This window comes from Pan paniscus, chromosome 14 (genome assembly GCF_029289425.2).
Source record: "Pan paniscus chromosome 14, NHGRI_mPanPan1-v2.0_pri, whole genome shotgun sequence".
Lineage (NCBI taxonomy): Eukaryota > Metazoa > Chordata > Mammalia > Primates > Hominidae > Pan > Pan paniscus.
The window spans coordinates 43,979,378-43,999,868 of record NC_073263.2 but is presented as its reverse complement, the minus strand read 5'-3'; the positions used below and the strand labels follow the sequence as shown (position 1 = coordinate 43,999,868).

Below are 20,491 nucleotides of genomic sequence, written 5' to 3'. Positions count from 1 at the left end.
TTGAAGATAATTTGTGGCTTTCTGATTAAGGCCACAGGTGTTTTGTTGTTGTTGTTGTTCTTGTTTCCTTTTTAAATTGAGGTGACATTTAATTTATAAACAACATAAGATTAACCATTTGAACTATATAGTAGTATTTGGTACATTCACAGTGTTGTGTAACTGTCACCTTTATCAAGTCTCAAAACATTTTCATCACCCCAAAAGAAAGTGGCAATTCCCAGTTTGCCTCTGCCCCAGCCCTTGGCACCCACCAATATGCTTTCTGTTTCTATGAATTTACCTATTCTGAATATTTCATATGAATGAAATCATATACTATGTGACCTTGTATGTGGCCTCTTTCACTTAGCACGATTTTTAAGATCATCCATATTATAATACAAATCAGTACTTTATTTATATGGCTGAATGATATTTCATGTATATATTTACCACATTTTGTTTGTTTATCTACTGATGGATATTTGAGGTGTTTTCACCTTTTGGCTATTGTGAAAGCTCCTGTGAACATTAGAACAGGTAGTGTCTTACTACCCATTTTCAATTATTTTGGTAACATCTAAGAGTGGAAGAGTGACTCATAATTCCATGTTTAATTTTTTGAGAAACTGCTATATATATATATATAGCACAGCAGTTATACCACTTTACGCTCTCACCATTGTATGAGGGATCCAGTTTCTTCTCATCCTCACCAACACTTGTTATTTTCCATATTTTTTATTGTAGCTATCCTAGTGGGTGTGAAGTGGTATCTTGTGGCTTTGTTTTTTGAGACAGAGTCTCACTTTTTTGTCCAGGCTGGAGTGCAGTAGTAGCCTCACACTCCTGGGCTCAAGCGATCCCCCTATCTTTGCCTCCTGAATAGCTGAGACTGCAGGTGTATATCACTATGCCCCACTAATTTATTTTTTTTTTATGATTATTATTTTTTGAGACAGAGTCTCGCTTTTGTTGCCCAGGCTGAAATGCAATGGTGTGATCTTGGCTCACTGCAACCTCCACCTCTCGGGTTCCAGTGATTCTCCTGTCTCAACCTCCTGAGTAGCTGGGACCACAGGCGCTTGCCACCACGCCTGGCTAATTTTTTTGTATTTTTAGTAGAGATGGGGTTTCGCAATGTTGGCCAGGCTGGTCTCGAACTCCTGCCCTCAGGTGATCCACCCGCCTCGGCCTCCCAAAGTGCTGGGATTACAGGTGTGAGCCACCACACCCGGCCACCCCACTGATTTTTTAAAAAAAGTTTTGTGGAGACAGGGTCTCCCTATGTTGTCCAGGCTAGTCTCAAACTCCTGGCCTAAGCAATAGCCTCCCAAAGTGCTGGGATTATGGGCGTGAGCCACTACACTGGCCTCTTGTGGCTTTGATTTCCATTTCCCTAATAGCTAATGATGAGCATCTTTCATGTGCTTGTCAGCCATTTGTATATCTTCTTAATTCCACTCCCAGGTGTATACCCAAAAGGTCTTTTCAAATTCTTTGCACATTTTTTAATTGAGTTGTGTTTTTGTTGAGTTGTAAGAGTTCTTTATGTATTCTAGATACAAGTCTCTTATACAATTCACAAATATTTTCTCCCATTCTGTAGGTTATCTTTCATTTTGATGTACAAAAGTTTTAATTTTGATGAAGTTCAATTTATCTATTCTTTTTTGCTTATATGTTTGGTATTATATCTGTCTATTGTCAAGTCCAAGGTTATGAATATACACTCTATGTTTTGCTCTAAGAATTTTATAGTTTTAACTGTTACATTTAGTTCATTGGTATATTTTGAGTTGTATATGTTAAAGTGTCCAACTTAATTTTTTTGCATATGGATATCCAGTTGTGCCAGCACCATTTATTAAAAGAGATTATTCTTTGTCCTTTGGATGGTCTTGACACCCTTTTCTGAAATCAGTTGGTTGTAGATGTAGGTGTTTATTTCTAGATTCTCAGTTTTATTCCACTGGCCTGTTTTTTTTTTATGTTGTTGCTACAAATTACTTCTTTTACGTGGTGTCACTGTCAACAGATTTATGATTATTGTTTTATGTAGGTGTCTTTTAGTTCATAAGGGTAAAAAAAGAAGAGTTGCAAATTAAGAAGTAAAATAGTACTGACTTTCATATTTATCTATACAGTTACCTTTACCAGTATTCTTTATTTCTTTGTATGGCTTTGTGTTATTATCTAGCATCCTTTCATTTCCACCTGAAGGACTTCTTTAGCATCACTTGTAGGGCAGGTCTACTAGGGAGAATGTCTTAATTTCTCTCTCATTTTTAAAAGATAGTTTTGTCAGATATAGAATTACCGTTAGACTGGTTTTTTTTTTTTTTCCTCAGCATTTTAAATATGTCACCCTGCTGCTTTCTGGCTTACATATAGTCTCTGCTGAGAAATTGGCTTATCAAATTTGGGAAGTTTTTGGCCATTATTTCTTCAAATAATTCTTTCCCTTTCTGTCTATTCTTTCCTTCTGGAACTCTCATTATGTGTTGAGAGTGCTTGATGTTACCTCACCGGTCTTTTGGCCTCCATTCATTTTTCTTCATTCTTTCTGCTCCTCTAGTTTGATAATTTCAATTGGCCTATTTTCAGTTTCACTGTTTCTTTCTTCTGCCTACTCAGATCTGCTCTTAAACCTCCCTAGTGCAATTTTCATTTCAGTTATTGTATTTATCAATTCTAGAATTTCCCTTTGGTTCCTTTTTATACTTTCTGTCTTGTTACTGATATTCTGTATTTGTTGAGACATAATTCTCCTGGTTTCCTTTAGTTCCTTGTCCATGTTTCCTTTAAGCTCTTTGAGCATACTTAAGAAATCTGATTTAAAGTCTTTGTCTAGTAAGTCCAATGTCAGGAACAGTTTCTGTTAATTTCTTCCATGATGGGTCATATTTTCTTGTTTCTTTGCATGCTTTGTAAGTTTTTGAAAACTGGACATTTTATTATTGTAATGTGTGATAATGCTGGAATTCAGATTCTTCCCCTTCCTCAGATCCTCAGAGTTTGTTTTTGTTGCTTGTGTGGGTTGTAATTGTTTGGTGACTTTCTTTTTATTTTTTATTTTTTTTGAGATGGGGTCTCGCTGTGTTGCCCAGGCTGAAATGCAGTGGCACAATTATGGCTCACTGCAGCCTTGACCTCCCAGGCTCAAGCAGTACTCCTGCTTCAGCCTCTTAAGTATCTGGGACCACAGGTATGTGCTACCATGCTTGGCTAATCTTTTTTTTTTTTTTTTTTTTTTGATATGGAGTCTTGGTCTGTCACCCAGGCTGGAGTGCCGTGGTGTGATCTTGGCTCACTGCAACCTCCACCTCTTGGGTTCAAGCGATTCTCCTGCCTCAGCCTCCCAAGTACCTGGGATTACACGTGCACACCACCACGCCTGGCTAATTTTTGTATTTTTAGTAGAGACAGGGTTTCAACATGTTGGCCAGGCTAGTCTCAAACTCCTGACCTCAAGTGATCCGCCTGCCTTGGCTTCCCAAAGTGCTGGGATTAGAGGTGTGAGCCACCGTGCCCGACCATGCTTGGCTAATTTTTAAATTGTTTGTAGAGATGATGTCGTGCTGTGTTGCCCAGGCTGGTCTTGAACTCCTGGACGTAAGCAATCTTCCCTCCTCATCCTCCCAAAGTGCTGGGATTACAGGCATGAGCCACTGCACCTGGCCAACTTTTGTAAGCTATTTTTGTAAAGACTGTACCTTTGTCATGTATGATGTCTGAAGTGTCTGCTTGTTAGCTTGTGGTTAGCAATTGTTTTGACAGATGGCCTTGAATACCTGGAGCCTCACCACCCACCTCACCACTACTTCCAAAATAAAAATAAATAAATAAACAACAAAATGTATTCTTCTAAAATGTGCTGATTGGCTCTGCACTGGGGCACTTTTTCAAAGCTTAGACAGGTTATTTACAGTCCTCTCATAGCCTGCTTGAACTGAGCCTAAAGATCAGCAAGATGTGAAAGTTTAGGGTCTTCTCAGGTCTTTTCTGAATATGCATCCTACCACGGGCATGCATATGGCTTTCTAAATTCCCCAGTAACACATGGCAGCTTTTCAATGCACTAAATCTCCAAAGAATCTTTCTTCCCAGGCTGCAGCATATCTTTTGTGTGCCTTAACAGTAATCTTTTGCTTCAGGTGATGGTGGGTTGTTCATTTGCCTTTCAATGTTTTCAAAGAATGCCCTCTGTATAGCCACTTTTCTGCCTTGAGAAAGTCTTGAGTTAGGTGAAAGTAAGGCAAGTGTCTTGTCAGGCCTGAAGATTGTCCCCAGATAAGTCAAAACAGACAAACACAGTTCTTTGAAAATAAGATCTGCTCTGCCTTCTGTAGAACTGGAGTCCCACACTGGAAATGTGGGCTGCCATTGTCAAGATTGTCACTAAATCAGGGAGGGCATTGGGGCAAGGGCAAGTAAAAATGCCACCAAAATTTCATGTTTCCTCTTTCTTGAGTCACTATTCACTTAGTTGCTGTAAACCTTTGACTATTTTCCAGCGTTCAGATGAAGTTAATTCTGATAGTTTCTTCTCATTTTTTTGTTTGTGTGTTTTTCTGGAGGGAAGGGCCATTGGTACTCTGCTGTCTTTGCTGACATTACTCCCATGGGTGATTTTTTTGAAGAATAAATTTGATAGAAGAGTTTCTGAGCTAGAGAGAGAGGGATTTGAGTTAGCAGATGCCAGGAGCTACAAGGGAGGTATATCTCTTGAGCAGTTTTCAAGGGAAATATTAGAACTCATATTTATGTATTTTAAGAAGTTTTTTTTGTCATTTGTTATGGGATTCATGTAAAAGAAATACATAACTTTTAAGTAAATTATTAGGAAAAAAAACCCTGTGAATCTAATACCAAACTTAAAGCTAACACATCATAGTAACTTTGAAACGATATTGTATTCCTCCCAGCCCCATCCTCCACCATTCCTCCAGAGATAAGTACTAGAGTGATTTTTTTTTGTTTGGAGGGGGGAGCTTATATTTCTGCGTTTTAAAACAAAGCAGACTCCAAAGCAGCTTACCTAGATATGTACATATCCCTAAACAATGTGTTGCTTAGTTTTGTCTTATGCTTTATATGGAATCCTGTACAGAGTCTTGTCTGTTTTACATTTTTCACTCAGTATTGATCTAAGAGTATCCATGTCGTGTATAGCTGTACAGATGGTCTCTAACTTACTATGGTTCAATTCAAGATTTTCCAACTTTACAATCGTGCAAAAGCGATACACATTCAGTAAAAACTGTACAGCCATTCTGTTTTTTCACTTTGAGTATTCAATAAATTACATGAGATATTCAACACTTTGTTATAAAATAGGTTTTGTGTTAGATGATTTTGCCCAATTGTAGGCTAATGTAAATGTTCTGAGCACATTTAAGGTAGGCTAGGCTAAGCTATGATGTTCAGTAAGCTAGCTATTTAACTGTATTTTTGACTGACAGTATTTTTAACATATGATGGGTTTATAAGAATGTAACCCCATTGTAGATTAAGGAGCATCTGTATGTTGTTCATTTCATGAATGAACGAAACTTAGACGTGAATGTACCACAATTGATCTGCTCTCTACTTGATGGGCATTTAGGGTTGTTTCCAGTTTTTATGTTTTGTGAAGATGAACAATGCTAGTATGAACATTTTTATGTGTGTGCTTAAGAAGATATGTATAGTGTTTCCACTGAAATGAAATGACTGAATCATGGAAGATATACATGTTCAGCTTTACAAGATGATATCACATTGTTTTCTACAATGATTGTTCCACTTCGCTTTCCTACCATCAACACATAAAAAACTCCATTGATTATTGTTTTCCTAACATTTGATATTGTCGGGCTGCTTCAATTTTGCTGATATAATGCTTGTAAATATTAGTTCATTGTGGTTTTAATTTCAAGCTAAGCATGTTATTTATATCTGTTAAACTGTTCATATTTCCTTTTCCGTAAAATTCATTTTCTCAGTTTTCTATTGGATTTTTTTGGATTGTACTTATTTGTGGAAGCTCTTTATGTATTCTGGATACTAATCTTTTTTTTTTTTTTTTTTTGAGACGGAGTCTCGCTCTGCCTCCCAGGCTGGAGTGCAGTGGCGCGATCTCGGCTCACTGCAAGCGCCGCCTGCCGGGTTCACGCCGTTCTCCTGCCTCAGCTTCCTGAGTAGCTGGGACTACAGGCGCCCACCACTACGCCCAGCTAATTTTTTTGTATTTTTAGTAGAGACAGGGTTTCACCATGTTAGCCAGGATGGTCTCGATTTCCTGACCTTGTGATCCACCCGCCTCGGCCTCCCAAAGTGCTGGGATTACAGGCGTGAGCCACCGCGCCCGGCCTCTGGATACTAATCTTTAGGCTACATGTATTGTCGACATTATTGCCTCATTTGTGGTATGCCTTTTCACATTCTCTGTGATGTCCTTTGTTTGTTTTGTTTTTTTGAGACGGAGTCTTGCTCTGTCACCCAGGCTGGAGTGCAGTGGCACCATCTTGGCTCACTGCAACCTCTGCCTCCTGAGTTCAAATGATTCTTCCTGCCTCAGCCTCCCAAGTGTCTGGGACCACGGGCATGTGCCACCAGGCCTGGCTAATTGTGATATCCTTTGAACAGAAGTTCTTAACTTTAATGTAGTCAAATTTATGAATATATACATATATATGTATATATTTTTTTTTAATGAGACGGAGTTTCATTTTTTTTAATGAGACGGAGTTTCACTCCAGCCTTGTTGCCCAGGCTGGAGTGCAGTGGCGTGATCTTGGCTCACTGCAACCTCCACCTCCCAGGTTCAAGTGATTCTCCTGCCTCAGCCTCCCGAGTAGCTGGGATTACAGGCATGCACCACCATGCCTGGCTAATTTTGTATTTTTAGTAGAGACGGGGTTTCTCCATATTGGTCAGGCTGGTCTCGAACTCCCGACCTCAGATGATCTGCCCGCCTCGGTCTCTCAGAGTGCTGGGATTACAGGCGTGAACTACTATGCCCAGCCTATGAATATATTCTTTATAGTTAGCGATTCTTGGGTTTAAGACATCTTTTATTACCTCAGTGTCATCAAGAGAGTTTCCTATAATTTCTTCTAAAATATTGATTTTTTTGGTTGAACATTTATATCTTTAATTATTCAGAATTATTTTTTAAAATTGAAATATAGCATACAGAGAGGAAAATATACAAATCATATCACTTGATGAATTATTACAAAGTAATGGGTATGTAACCTCCATCCACATGAAAAAAACAAAAAACAAAAAACTTAGCATTCTCTCAAATGACCTGCTAAGTACTATTCTTCTCCCTAGCGATACCTCCTCTACAGACCTCTAACACTATCAGTTAGTTTTGGCCATTTTGAAATTTACATAAATGAAATTGTATACTATATATTCTTTTGTTTCTTATCTTCCTTGTTCAATACTATGTGAGATTCATTCATGTTGAGCTTCATAGAAGTTTGTTCATTTTCATAGATATATACTATTTGTACAAGTATGCCATATTTTATTTCTCTATTCTGTTGATAGATATTTGGGTTTTTTCCATCTGGGGGCTAGTACACCTTTGCATCTCTGTTGGGGATATTTGTAGGAATGGAACTGCTGGTAGGTTTGTGTATGTTCGTCTTGAGTAGATACTGCCACATTTCCAAAGTGGTTGTACCTGTTTTCACTCCTAGCTGTGTATGTGAATGTTCCAGCTGTTCCACATTCCATCCATCTCTTAGGTTTAACCCCTGTCAGTCTTTCAAATTTTGGCCATCTTGGTGGTGTGTAGTGGTACCTCATTGTGGTTTTAAATTGCATTTCCCTTAGTGCTGTTGAGATTGAGCATAGATCTATTAATAGGCAGACAATTTGGATATATTATTTTATAAAACGCCTATTAAAGTCTCTTGCCTATTTTTCTTTTTTATTTTATTTATGTAATTTATTTTTATTTTTTAAAATTCTTTATAGAGATGAGGTCTTGCTATGTTGCCCAGGCTGGTCTGGAATTCCTGGCCTGAAACAATCCTCCCACCTCAGCCTCCCAAAGTGCTGGAATTATAGGCATGAGCCAGTGTTCTCAGCCTTGCCTATTTTTCTAGTGGTTTATTTGTCTTTTTTTTTTATTATTGATTTTAGGACTTGTCTTAATATTTATAAAATGAGCTCTTTGATGTTTAACAAATATCTCTTCTCCATGTGACTTAAATTTTTGTTCTCTTATTGATGTCTTTTAATAATCATAAATTCCTAATTTTGATGTAGTTTACTTTGTTCAGCTTTTCCTTTATAGTTAATGTTTTTGTATCCTGTTTAAAAAAATCTTTGCCTATTCCCAAAATATTCTCCTATTTATCTTCTAGGAACAGTTTTACCTTTCACAGTTAGAGCTATAATTCTTCTGATTTTTTTTTTTTTTTTTTTTTGCATGAAATGAGGTAAGGCTCAAAAGTAATTTTTTCCCCATGTGGATACCTAATTGACTCAGCACCAATATTTGAAAAGACTTTCTCTTTTTTTGCAGTGCTGCTTTTGTCATAAATCCATATATTTAGGGTTAATTTCATTTCTGCAATCTGTTCTTTTAATGGAATATTGCTTTGCTGAAAAGTTTTGGTATCTGGGAAGGTCTCTTCACTTTCTTCTTCTTTAAGATGCCATGGCTATTGTGGGGTCTTCCATACAAATTTTATGGTTCCTCATAAAACTATTTTGGGATTTTGGTGAATACCATTGGATTTAAGAATACTGCTGAATCTACAGATGAATTTGGGGATTTTCGATATTGAATTTCTCTGTTTATTTCAGTCTCTTTAATATAGTTCAATAAAATTCTGTGTATCCTTTGTTAAATTCTAGGTGTTTTATATTTTTGTTTGTCAATGGTATCTTTTTGAAAATTACATTTTCTAAGTGTTCATATATGCAGAATGCAATTAGCCATTTTGCTAAACCTTCTTATTGATTCTAACAGATTCTTTATATATTATTTTGTTTTTCTATGTAGATAACCATAGCATCTGAGAATAATGACAGCTTTGTTTTTTCTTTTCCAATATTGGTTCGTTCTGTTCTTTTTTTCTTGTTTTACTAACTGATTAGGATAGCACTATCCAATGGAAATGTAACGTTAGCCTTATGTGTAATTTAAAAATGGCTGGTAGTCACAGTGGAAAAAAAAACAAAAAACAGGTGAAGTTAGTTTTAATAATTTGCTTTATTTTATTTAACTCAAAATTGTCATTTCAATATGCAATCATTATAAAATTAATGAGATATTTTACTTTTGGGGGGGTACTAAATCTTAAAAAGCTGGTGTGTATTTTGCACTTACAGCACATCTCAGTTTGGACTAGCTGTATTTCCAGGCCTCATAGCTGTGTGTGTATGGCTAGTAGCTATTGTATTAGACAATGCAGGACTTCAGTTACCAGTAGAGTGCTGATACTGCACGTACTTGTTACTCATTTTGAAACAAATACTTCTGACATTTGACCATTAAAAAGGATGTGTTCTGTAGATTTTGGTAGATATATTTTATGTTATTAAAGTTTCTTTTTTTTTCTTTTGAGACAAGAGTCTTGATCTGTTGCCCAGGCTGGAGTGCAGTGGTATGATCTCAACTCACTGCAACCTCCACCTCCCAAGCTCAAGCAACTCTCATGCCTTAGCCTCCCAAATAACTGGGATTACAGTCGTGCACCACCACGCCCAGCTAATTTTTGTATTTTTAGTAGAGTGGGGGTATTGCCACATTGGCCAGGGCTGGTCTCAAACTCCTGGCCTGAAGTGATCCGCCTGCCTTGGCCTCCCAAAGTGCTGGGATTACAGGTGTGAGCTAATGCACCTAGCCAAGAAGTGTTTTTTTACTTTTAGTGTACTGTGTTTTCTTCTTAACAAGAAATTTATTTATCTATTTATCTTTTTTTTTTTTTAACCTCTTGAAGTGATCTTTCTTGATTTTCTAATGGTAAGCTACTCCTGTATTGCTGGGATAAACTCAATTTGGTCCTGATACCTCTTTATTCACTACTAGATTCGTTTTAATTTTGTTTTTAAGAATTTTTACATTGTTCATAAAAGGAATGGCTGGTAATTTCTTTTTCTTTTCTTTTTTTTTTTTTTTTTTTTTGAGATGGAGTCTTGCTCTGTTGCCTAGGCTGGAGTACAGTGGCACGATCTCGGCTCACTGCAACCTCCACCTCCCAGGTTCAAGTGATTCTCCTGCCTTAGCCTCCCCAGTAGCTGGGGTTACAGGTGTGCATCACCACGCCTGGCTAATTTTTGTATTTTTAGTAGAGATGGGGTTTTGCCATGTTGGACAGGCTGGTCTTGAACTCCTGACCTCAGGTGATCCACCTGCCTTGGCCTTCCAAAGTGCTGGGATTACAGGCGTGAGCCACCACACCTGGCCAGTAATTTCTTTTTTTAACTATGCTTTTCTGATTTTGGTTTAAAGGTTTTACTAGCCTCTTAAAATAAGCTGGAGAGTAAATAATTTTATATATATGTAAAATCTCTAGAAAAGTTTTTATACAAGAGTTTCATCTTCTGTTACTTGGCAGTTTGGTAGATGGTAGAAACTTTGCATTTAAAACCTTATAGGTTTTTTTTTTTTTTTTTTACATTTCCTAAGTTTATAATCCTCTACCTTATTGTAAGCATTTACAATAATATAAGCATTTAAGCTATACAATTCCTTCTGACTACTTCATAGCATATTTTAGAAATCTGCATTTCTTTTTCATTCTAAGTGTCTTAAGTTTCTGTTAAGATTTATTTTTTGATCCACATATTATTTAAAGTGTTTTGAAATTATCCAGTGTGGGTGGGTGCTTTTATGCTTTGTCATTTTGTTAGTGAATTACACATTAATTAATTGCATAGTGTTCAGCAAACGTGGTTGTATGAACTGATTCTTTTAAATGTATTTGGTCTTGCTGTATGGTTTAGCACATGAACAGTTTATATAGATCGTCCATGTATGCCTGTAATTCTTTAATTTTGAGGCTGAGTATTCTCTATGTGTCCATTCAGTCAAGTTTTTAAATTGCTTTAATTAGATCTTTAGTATCTTAACTAATTTTGTCTGCTAGACCTAACAATAATATAGAGATTATTTGATACTTCCTTAGAGTTCTAGCAAATTTTTCTTTGTCTGTTTATCTATATTCAGTGCATGTAAGTTTAGAATTCTTATATCTTCCTGGTGCATTGAAGCTGTTATGTCACGATTCTCTTTAACCCTAATGATGCATTTTGCTTAGATTTATTTTGTCTTATTTAACAAGGTTATTCCACCTTTCTTTGGTTAATATTGCCAGTGGTATCTTTTTCTACTTCCACTTTTCATCTTTTAGCATTTGCATGCCCTTATATTTTAGTGTGTTTCTTGTAAATATCATATAGTGGATTGTTTTTTTGTGGGGGTGACATTTAAAATCTTTGGTGAGTCTTGTCTGTTTATATTTATTGTGATTATGGATCTGAATTTCTTTATTCCATCCCTGTTCTTCTGTTTGTCCTGCTTTTTCTATGCTTTGCCCTCCATTCTTGCCTTATTTTTTTAGATTAAGATTTTTGCTTTGGATTATTTACATTTTCTTTTTCGCCTTTTCTGGTTGGGGAGCTATGTATTAATGTTCCTTTAGTTTATACTTTTGTCTAATCCATCTAACAAAATCTAAAATTATTCCATATTTAAAAACCCATCCCCCTTGAAAAAATACAGAAGCCTTACAACAGTTTAACACTAATTACCCTAACCTTCCCCACTACCTACAATTTATTTGATACTCTTATCCATATTTTTAACTTTAAATAATTCTACAAATTTGACAGTAGTTTATATAGGTAATGTTTGTTTAGATTGGCCCACAGGTTTACCAGTTTCTTTGCCTACTGTTCTTTCTTGTAACTGAGACCTTTCTAATGGAGTATTTTTCTTCTTCCTAAATAATATTTTTTGTGAATTCCTTTAGTGAATGTCAAATGGTGGTAAACTTTTATGCTTATCTGAAAAATGCCTTTATTTTATTCTAGTTCTACAAATATCTGGGTACCCATTTCCAGGTTATTCTAGTCATCTGTTCTCTCTGAACTAGTAGGACATTTTTGAAATGTCTAATTAGAAAGGTAATCTAGAGGTCTAATATTTGTTATGTATGGGATTAATTTAAAAATCTTACTAAAAACACTTTTAATAACCTTGTACAAAGTTTGTGTTATCCTGAAAGAATTGCTATACATTTAAAGACTGAAATATGACTAAAAGAACTTTCCATATATATATCATGGTGATTGCTTTTAGATTCATAGCTGGAGTCACTATTTATAGGGCCTATTGCTTATGGCTTTGAGTTTCATTTACTTATACTAAGCACTCATTTTTCAGAAAACTTGTACTTTATTAGTTCTTGGTGATGGGGGGCAGCATGCATTCTATTCTTTAAAACTCTTATTTTCTAACTATTGTCTTGATTGGAGTCAGCTTAAGTGGATATGTACTATTATTGCTGCCTGCTCCTTATTGCTTCTATAATATGGTAAAAGAAAGAGGATGGACTCCAATATTTATTGACTCTTTATGTACTACTCATCTTACATACTCTACATATCTATTCTTTTTCAGTTCTCACTACATATAATCCCACCTTACTTTTCATTTTGTAAATGAGGAAATCAAATTTGAAAGTTAAGTGACTTCCTGAGTTATAGTATACAAGTGTTGGGACTAGGAGTCAAAACACAGATGCTCATGTATTTTCTACAATTCCAGTGTTATCAGTTAAAATACCTTCTGGTAATCAGTCCTTTATATGCAGCCCAGTAAGCAGAAGGGATACCCACCTGTGTGGCTTGAGGTTCGATGTGGGAAAGAGCCCATCAACTAATGATACTGCTGTACTATTATTCTGTGGTGCTGCATATGTACTATTATTCTGTGGTGTGGCCTATACTTAGATTTACTTCTAGGGTTTGCGTTGGGCCATAAATTGTTAAATATGTTTATCATGAATATTAGTTGTACCTTTAACAATTTCCATCATTTCCTGCCTTCTCCAACCGCATCTCCCATTCTAAACTAACATGATAATAATACACAGCTATGCATTTTTCCGCTTCCAGACTAATTAAAGTAACGTATGTTTCTGTGCTCACATTCGGAGACATTATTTACCTCTGAATTGAGAAGCACTATTATTTATAAAGTATATAGGATGGGCTAGTATGGGAAGGGAGGAAGGACTGTGTTCCCTTGCTTGTCAACAAGAAATTAGTATATTCTTCATAGCCTTAAAAGGTTTTACAGTAAGAAATGGAAATCTTGTTACTGTAGAGACTAGAGATTTTCGAGGGATTTTTTTTTTTAGCATTCCCATAGTTGAACTGTAGGCATAATTTCAAACTCTTAGGCTACTCAAACCTCAAAACGTTCAGATACTATTTGTTTTGAGGGTTTCTTAAAACCTGTTCCTACTTTTTTCAGTTTCAAACTTTGTGATAGTATGTATGTCTGTTTTATTTGTTAGCAAATTTTGTAGTGTTTTAATCTATGTTTAAGTAATGCTTTTAAAAAGGGCCAAGATTCGTGTATAAGATACCTATGTGTTCAGCTTAAGCAAAATTAGGTTAGAAATGAAATTATATGAATCAAATTGTACTTAATTTAAGAGCCCTGGTTGCATTCGTAAAAATAATCTAGAAGGCTAAATGGATCATTTTTTAATGAAAAGGATACGTTGTATTAGCGCCATCTACTGTTAGGTCAGAATAATTACTTCTTGGTGTACATTTGGATTTTTCCCAATGGCATATTCCAAGTCCAGCATCTTTCTGCATGTCCTTTAACTTAATTGACCAGTCTGTAGAATGTGGGCGTTTTGAGCTATTCAAATAATATCCTGTCTATGTTCATGGTCAGCCAATTTTTGTAGATCTTGTTTCATAATTCTTTTTTTTTTTTTGAGACGGAATCTCGCTCTGTCGCCCAGGCTGGAGTGCAGTGGCGCGATCTCCGCTCACTGCAAGCTCCGCCTCCCGGGTTCACGCCATTCTCCTGCCTCAGCCTGTTGCTGGGACTACAGGCGCCTGCCAACACGCCCGGCTAATTTTTTAATTTTTTTATTTGTAGTAGAGACGGTGTTTCACTGTGTTAGCCAGGATGGTCTCGATCTCCTGACCTCATGATCCGTCTGCCTCGGCCTCCCAACATGCTGGGATTACAGGCTTTAGCCACCGCGCCCGGCCCATAATTCTTGTTAAAGTAGCCATGGCAAATTTCCTACAATTTTCTTGATACTTCATGATTTTAAAATAAAGCTAGCTGATTGTGCTAGCTTTCTACAAAGCATCCTTGTTTTAAAATTTGCTAATTGATAATTGTTATAAAGACTGGGAGATTAAAATTGAACATCCAATTTGTAGCTGAAAGACTGTCTAGAGAAAGCTGTATCTCAATATGTTGCTTGTTAATTCACTGAATGTCTAACTGCATCGTACATTATTAAGTGTATTCGTAATTTAGGGGAAAACCTATCTAAATAATGTAGTTACTTTTTAAAAATTTCTTAATGTAAAGAATATTACAAAAATAGTTTTATATAATGTACTGATTAGGAATATAAGCTTTAAAGTTAGACTCTCTGAGTTTAAATACCGGCTTTAGCACTTGTTGCATTTATGATCTTGGGATAATTGTGAAGCATAAATATCTTTCTAAAGCACTTGGAATAACATCTGGCATATTAGTAAGCACTCAATAAATGTTAGTTGCTATCATTAATATTTTAATCAATGTTTACATATCCAAAGTGAACATAATGTTTCAATAACTATATTTTTATCTTAGTAACTAATAACTTTTTTGGTAATGAAACCTATAATATTTGACATAAAATATGTAACTTAAGAATATAAATGTTCAAAATGTTTACTGTTTGTTTCTGCATATCATTTAGAGTAAAGGGTAGTGTGGTAGAGCAGAAACAACAAAGTTGAGTCTTCAGTCTCAGCTCTGTCAGTTACTAGCAGTGTAACTTGAGGTTATTTAACCTCTCTACTGAGTTTTTTGTTTTGTTTTGTTTTGAGATGGAGTCTCACTCTGTTGCCCAGGCTGGAGTGCAGTGGCGTGATCTTGGCTCACTGCAGCCCCTGCCTCCCAGGTTCAAGCGATCCTCTGGCCTCAGCTTCCTGAGGTACTGGGATTACAGGTGTGTGCCACCATGCCTGGCTAAATTTTTTTTGTATTTTTAGTAGAGATGGGGTTTTGCCATGTGGGCCAGACTGGTCTCGAACTCCTGACCTCAGGTGATCCACTTGCCTCAGCCTCCCGAAGTGCCTGGATTACAGGCGTGAGCCACTGCACCTGGCTCACCTCTCTAAAGCTCAATCTCTTCACCTGAAAATGAGTTGTTTTAAGGATTAAATTATATAATGTATGTATAAAGTCATTCTTGGCACTTAGTAGACTAACAGCATAAATGTCAATTCTTTTATAACATACTGCAAATTTACTAACATGCACGTGTTTCCATAATTTTGCTTTATATTACTTATATGAAAATAAAAATATATTAAGCACCCTTTATATTTGAAAAGCTGATGGAGTTTGAGAAGGAACAAAGAAATTGTGACATCTTAAGAAGTATAATTGAGGATGGAATAGAAACGTGAAGAGTTTTAACTGGGAATAATGGTTCAGTCAGTAATATTTGTATGTGATTGCTAAATATACAAAATTTTTTTTTAATTCAAAGGAGGAATACTTTCTACACTGGACCTAGATTGCACATCACCCGCCGACTTTGTTATTATTGCTATAATTTTTTCGGTAGTATGGCCCATTGCACATTCTAGGAGGACATAAAGAGGATGAAATCCACTTGTGGATTATTAGAAGTATTTGTTGATTTCATGTTATCTGCCAGCATCATGGACCACGACTGTAGATATATCCAGCCTTCAGGGTGGGTGGAGTTAGGTGGGCTGTGTTGGTAAATGATCAGCACCAAGTATTGTTCCTGAGCATAGTAGATGCTTGTAAATATTTGAATGAACAAATGAAAGTGTCTGCATCACAGTTATTACACTGACTGAGGCTAGTGTTCTCATCACACGCTAATTTAAATTTCTATGTCAAATGGTAAATAGCTCATTCCTTCCTGTGTTCTCTGGGACTTTGCTTTATCAGGATATATCATCTCTTGTTTAATCTTTTCCACTTTATTGACAACCTAAGTGAACCAGAACCACCCACCCCTCACCAGTTACCTGTCTTCCTCATTTTACCCATTCATCTACACTGCTGTGGTGTGGCTGTTCCTTTTTCCTTACCACCTCCCACCCCAAGCTTTTTCTGCAGATGTCACCAATGACTTCCTAACTGCGAAGTCTCAAGCCCCGAGGATCCCATTTCCATCCTTCTTGTCTCATTTGATCTCTCTGTATCTTTGGCATTGCTGCCTGTTACTTCCCGAAGTTCTCCTCTGTTGGCTCCAGTGCACCAGTCTCTTCTGGTTCTCCTTCTGTCTCTTGGCCTTCTCCTTTTCAGTCTCATTTACTATTTGTTTGGCTTCTCTCCCCAGCTCTCTTAAACGTTGGTGTTTCCCTAGGTTCTGTTGCTTGGCCTCCCTTCTTTTTATAGTAGGTTTTCTTTGTACTCCAGCGACCCGATTTATCTGTGGAACCCAATTCAGCCGCTCATAACCCAAGGGGAAGAGGGTGTAGGCAGCAGCCCCCCATAATCTCTATGACCTGTTACACATGAAAGCTTCACTGAATAAGCATACAATCTATGTAAAACAACCAAAAAACAAACATTTATGTAAAAGGAGTGTGGTTAGTGTGGAAACTTGGCCTCAAGAAGTGTCTCCTAACCCCTGTCCCTGGACTCCTTTGTAGAAATTCTAGCGTTGTCCGGAGTGTCTTCAATTTCCCTGTGAACATATCTACTTGGATGTCTCCTCCAAACAGCCTCTTATTTATTCCTGTTTTCACATAATCCACCCCTCCTGCATTCTCTCACAGCTACTAGTACCAACATGTACTCTACCTTAAGCCCAAACCCTACATCATCCTAAATTCTACTTTATTCTCAACAGCTGGTCCTGGGATCACTGCTGCCTTCATCTCTCATCTGTGAGAGAATTTCCTATATTATAATTATTTGATTCATGTCTATTTCTTTCATTAGAATCTTTATGTCCCAGGCACCTACAATTTTTATAGTATTAAGTGTTCAACTAATACTTTTATATGTAAAAATGAATTTATCAGCAATCACTAATTCCCAAGGAATTGATAGCATTACCCTGTTGTCTTAAAAAAATGCCAAAACCATAAGACAATTGATTTTCCAATCTTAATTTTTTAATGTTAATGAATGTTAAATTAATGCTATATTAAAATGAAATACTTTTAAGATCTTTGTCTTTTACAGTTGCTCAATTTAAAGGAAAGTTTTTTTAGGTGCTGTTGATAACATTTTGGAACTTGTACACATCTTATACATTCAATTTAAAAAAAAGATCCAAACTTCTTATCAGTCTTGTTATTAACCCTATTTTTCAAATTTAATATTTTTCAGTATTTATTCATTGAATGCTCTCAAATGGTGGCTTAATAGTTTCATGTTTGTTAAATACAGAGCTGTGTCTTCCATCTGCTATTTTTGAAATAAAATTTTCATACAGCAGTCCTTGATAGGGCCAGCCTAGAATCATAGACTTTTTCCATTTTAGTCCTAAATAAATAATAGGATGGCACACTAGATTCTGAATAGTAACAACTTATTTACCTGATTTTTCATTGGTTTGAGTATTTGATACACAGAAATTGAAGCTTAAACTTTTATCTAATCTTGTTTTAACCTTCTGAGAAGACTGTGTGTCCTTAGTGACTCAGATTTAGCATACGGGTGATGAGTTGTCTCATTTGGTGGCCGGTACTTACTTTTTGTCTTATTAGGTTGAAAGCTATCTCTTCTTGAGAATGCTGGTGTATGTGGCTGGTAACAGCTTGCCATTTTTGTTTAGTTGCTTTTACTTTCCTGAAACCCAGGAAGCCAGATAATTAAGTTTTAAGGATTATACGATACATAAGTTAATAATTTTCTAACAAGATCTTAAAAGCACAGTATATTGCTTTGGTACAGTGGCTTTATGAGAGCTTTTTGAACTGTTTAGAGTAGGGGTGTCCAATCTTTTGGTTTCCCTGGGCCACACTGGAAGAAGAATTGTCTTGGGCCGCACGTAAAATACACTAACACTAATGATAGCTGGTGAGCTAAAAAAAAAAAAAAAAATCACAGAAAGATCTCATACTGTTTTAAGAAAGTTCACGCGTTAGGCCGCATTCAAAGCTGTCCTGGGCCATGCCCGTGGGTTGGGCAAGCTTGGTGTAGAGGTTGGTTTTCATTCTTCAAGTTTCTAGACTGTGTGCTAAAGGTTAGGGTTGCTGATTCTAGATACACAGATGCATTTTCCATTCATAGATAACCTAGTTCTGGTGTTTTTTAGTATCAGTCACTCTTGTGTAGTTTATTTCATTGGATCTGCTCATAGGGCCATCTAGGACCAAGTAAGAGGGCGTAATATTTTTTATTCAGTAATATTCAGAGACCTATAATCTTTGATGATACAGGATAGAGAGCCTGACTGAAAAGCTACACACATATACACACACACACGTAAACATACACACATAAACACACACACACTACCTGTGTGTTTGTTTATATATCAGACATAGCAAAAATTCATTAATCTCGTTTCTTTTGGTTCACTGCCAGAAATCCCTACCTAGTGCTGTTTGACAATTAGTGTCCATGTCTGCATACTGGGCTCTCTTGCTGGGTGGCGTCCATAGTAGGAAAACTAGATACCGTGGTAGAGTGTGGGAAACAAACTAATCATGAGTTTTCCATAAATAGTTTGATGGTGGCTTATGTTTTGGAATGTGGTGTAAATTTACTATCATTGGCTCATTTTAATTATGTAAAGAATTACTATGCATGAAAAATGTGAAAAAATTCAAATACCCCATTATTTTACCCTTCCCCCCCGCCCCAAGATTTTGAGCTTCCTATTTATTTTATTCTTTGTAGAGACAATAAAGCATATACACTCTGGCATCAGACTGCCAGGTTCCAAGCCTGACAAAAAATTATTAATTTATGCCTATGAACTTGGGCATGTTAGTCTTTCTGTGTCTCAGTTTTTCTGCCTATAAAATGGTAAAACAAAGTTAGAGTTATCATGAGGATTACATGAGGTAATATACGTATAAAGTACTTAGTGTGTGGAATTCAATATTAGTAATATTATTCTACATGTATTTTTTCTGTATAAAACATACAGAAATGTAAGTAAATTTTAAATGTGAGTAAATTTTAATATTTCTTGTAACTTAAGGCTTGCAGAATTTTCTGGCATCTCTAAGAGAATGTTGTGATTTAACTGTTTAAGTAATTTAAAAATAGTTCTGGTTTTAAATTTTCTCCTAGTTTTCCCAAGGAATCTATAGACATTATTTTACTTATTATTATTATTATACTTACTATTTTACTATTTGCTTTTTATATAAGGACTTTACTTTAAAATAGTGTTAATTTAATACTTCTGTGTTCTTCATGGTCTCGTCTTCTGTCTCTTAAGGAATGGTATTTAAATCTATTAGCAGGCTGGGCGCAGTGGCTCACGCCTGTAATCCCAGCACTTTGGGAGGCTGAGGCGGGCAGATCACTAGGTCAGGAGTTTGAGGCCAGCCTGGCCAACAAGTCGAAATCCTGTCTCTACTAAAAATACAAAAATTAGCCAGGCGTGGTGGCACCCGCCTGTAAGCCCAACTACTCAGGAAGCTGAGGCAGGAGAATCACTTGAGCCCAGGAGGCGGAGGTTGCAGTGAGCTGAGATCATGCCCACTGTACTCCAGCCTGGGCGACAGAGCAAGACTCTGTCTCAAAAAAAAAAAAAAATCTATGAGCACATTTGATAGGGAGACCTCACTTGATCTAAGGGTTCATGCAAGGCTCACTTCAGGAAGGAACTTCCTGAGATCCAAAGAGTGATCAGAGTTATAAACTAGAAAAGGTGTACCATGGAAGGACATGCCTTTCAGGCAGAATTAGACGTTTAAATGCCCAGAAATGAAAGGGAGCCATTATTATATATAAATAATATATATTGTTTCAGGAAAAATAATGGATTCTTATTTTTGCAGTGATTGTATTTTATTGTTAAATATATTCCATCTGGGAAGATCCATGCAACAATCTTTAAATTTTTAAAATCAATCAGTGACTAGGATAGTCTAATATAGTCTTAGTAAAATCTTTGTGTTTGAGAAAATATAGGTCAGGTTGGCCAGGCATGGTGGCTCACGCCTGCAATCCCAGCACTTTGGGAGGCCAAGGCGGGTGGATCACTTGAGGCCAGGAGTTGGAGACCAGCCTGGCCAACATGGTGAAACCCCGTCTCTACTAAAAATACAAAAATTAGCCAGC

At 36.5% G+C, this 20,491-nt stretch overlaps 1 protein-coding gene across 1 annotated transcript in view; it reads left to right on the top strand.

The window, feature by feature from the left end:
- Positions 1 to 20,491, top strand: part of TSC22D1 (TSC22 domain family member 1) — a 145,448-nt gene that overhangs the window by 78,371 nt on the left and 46,586 nt on the right. The gene's annotated exons all lie outside the window — the stretch shown is intronic.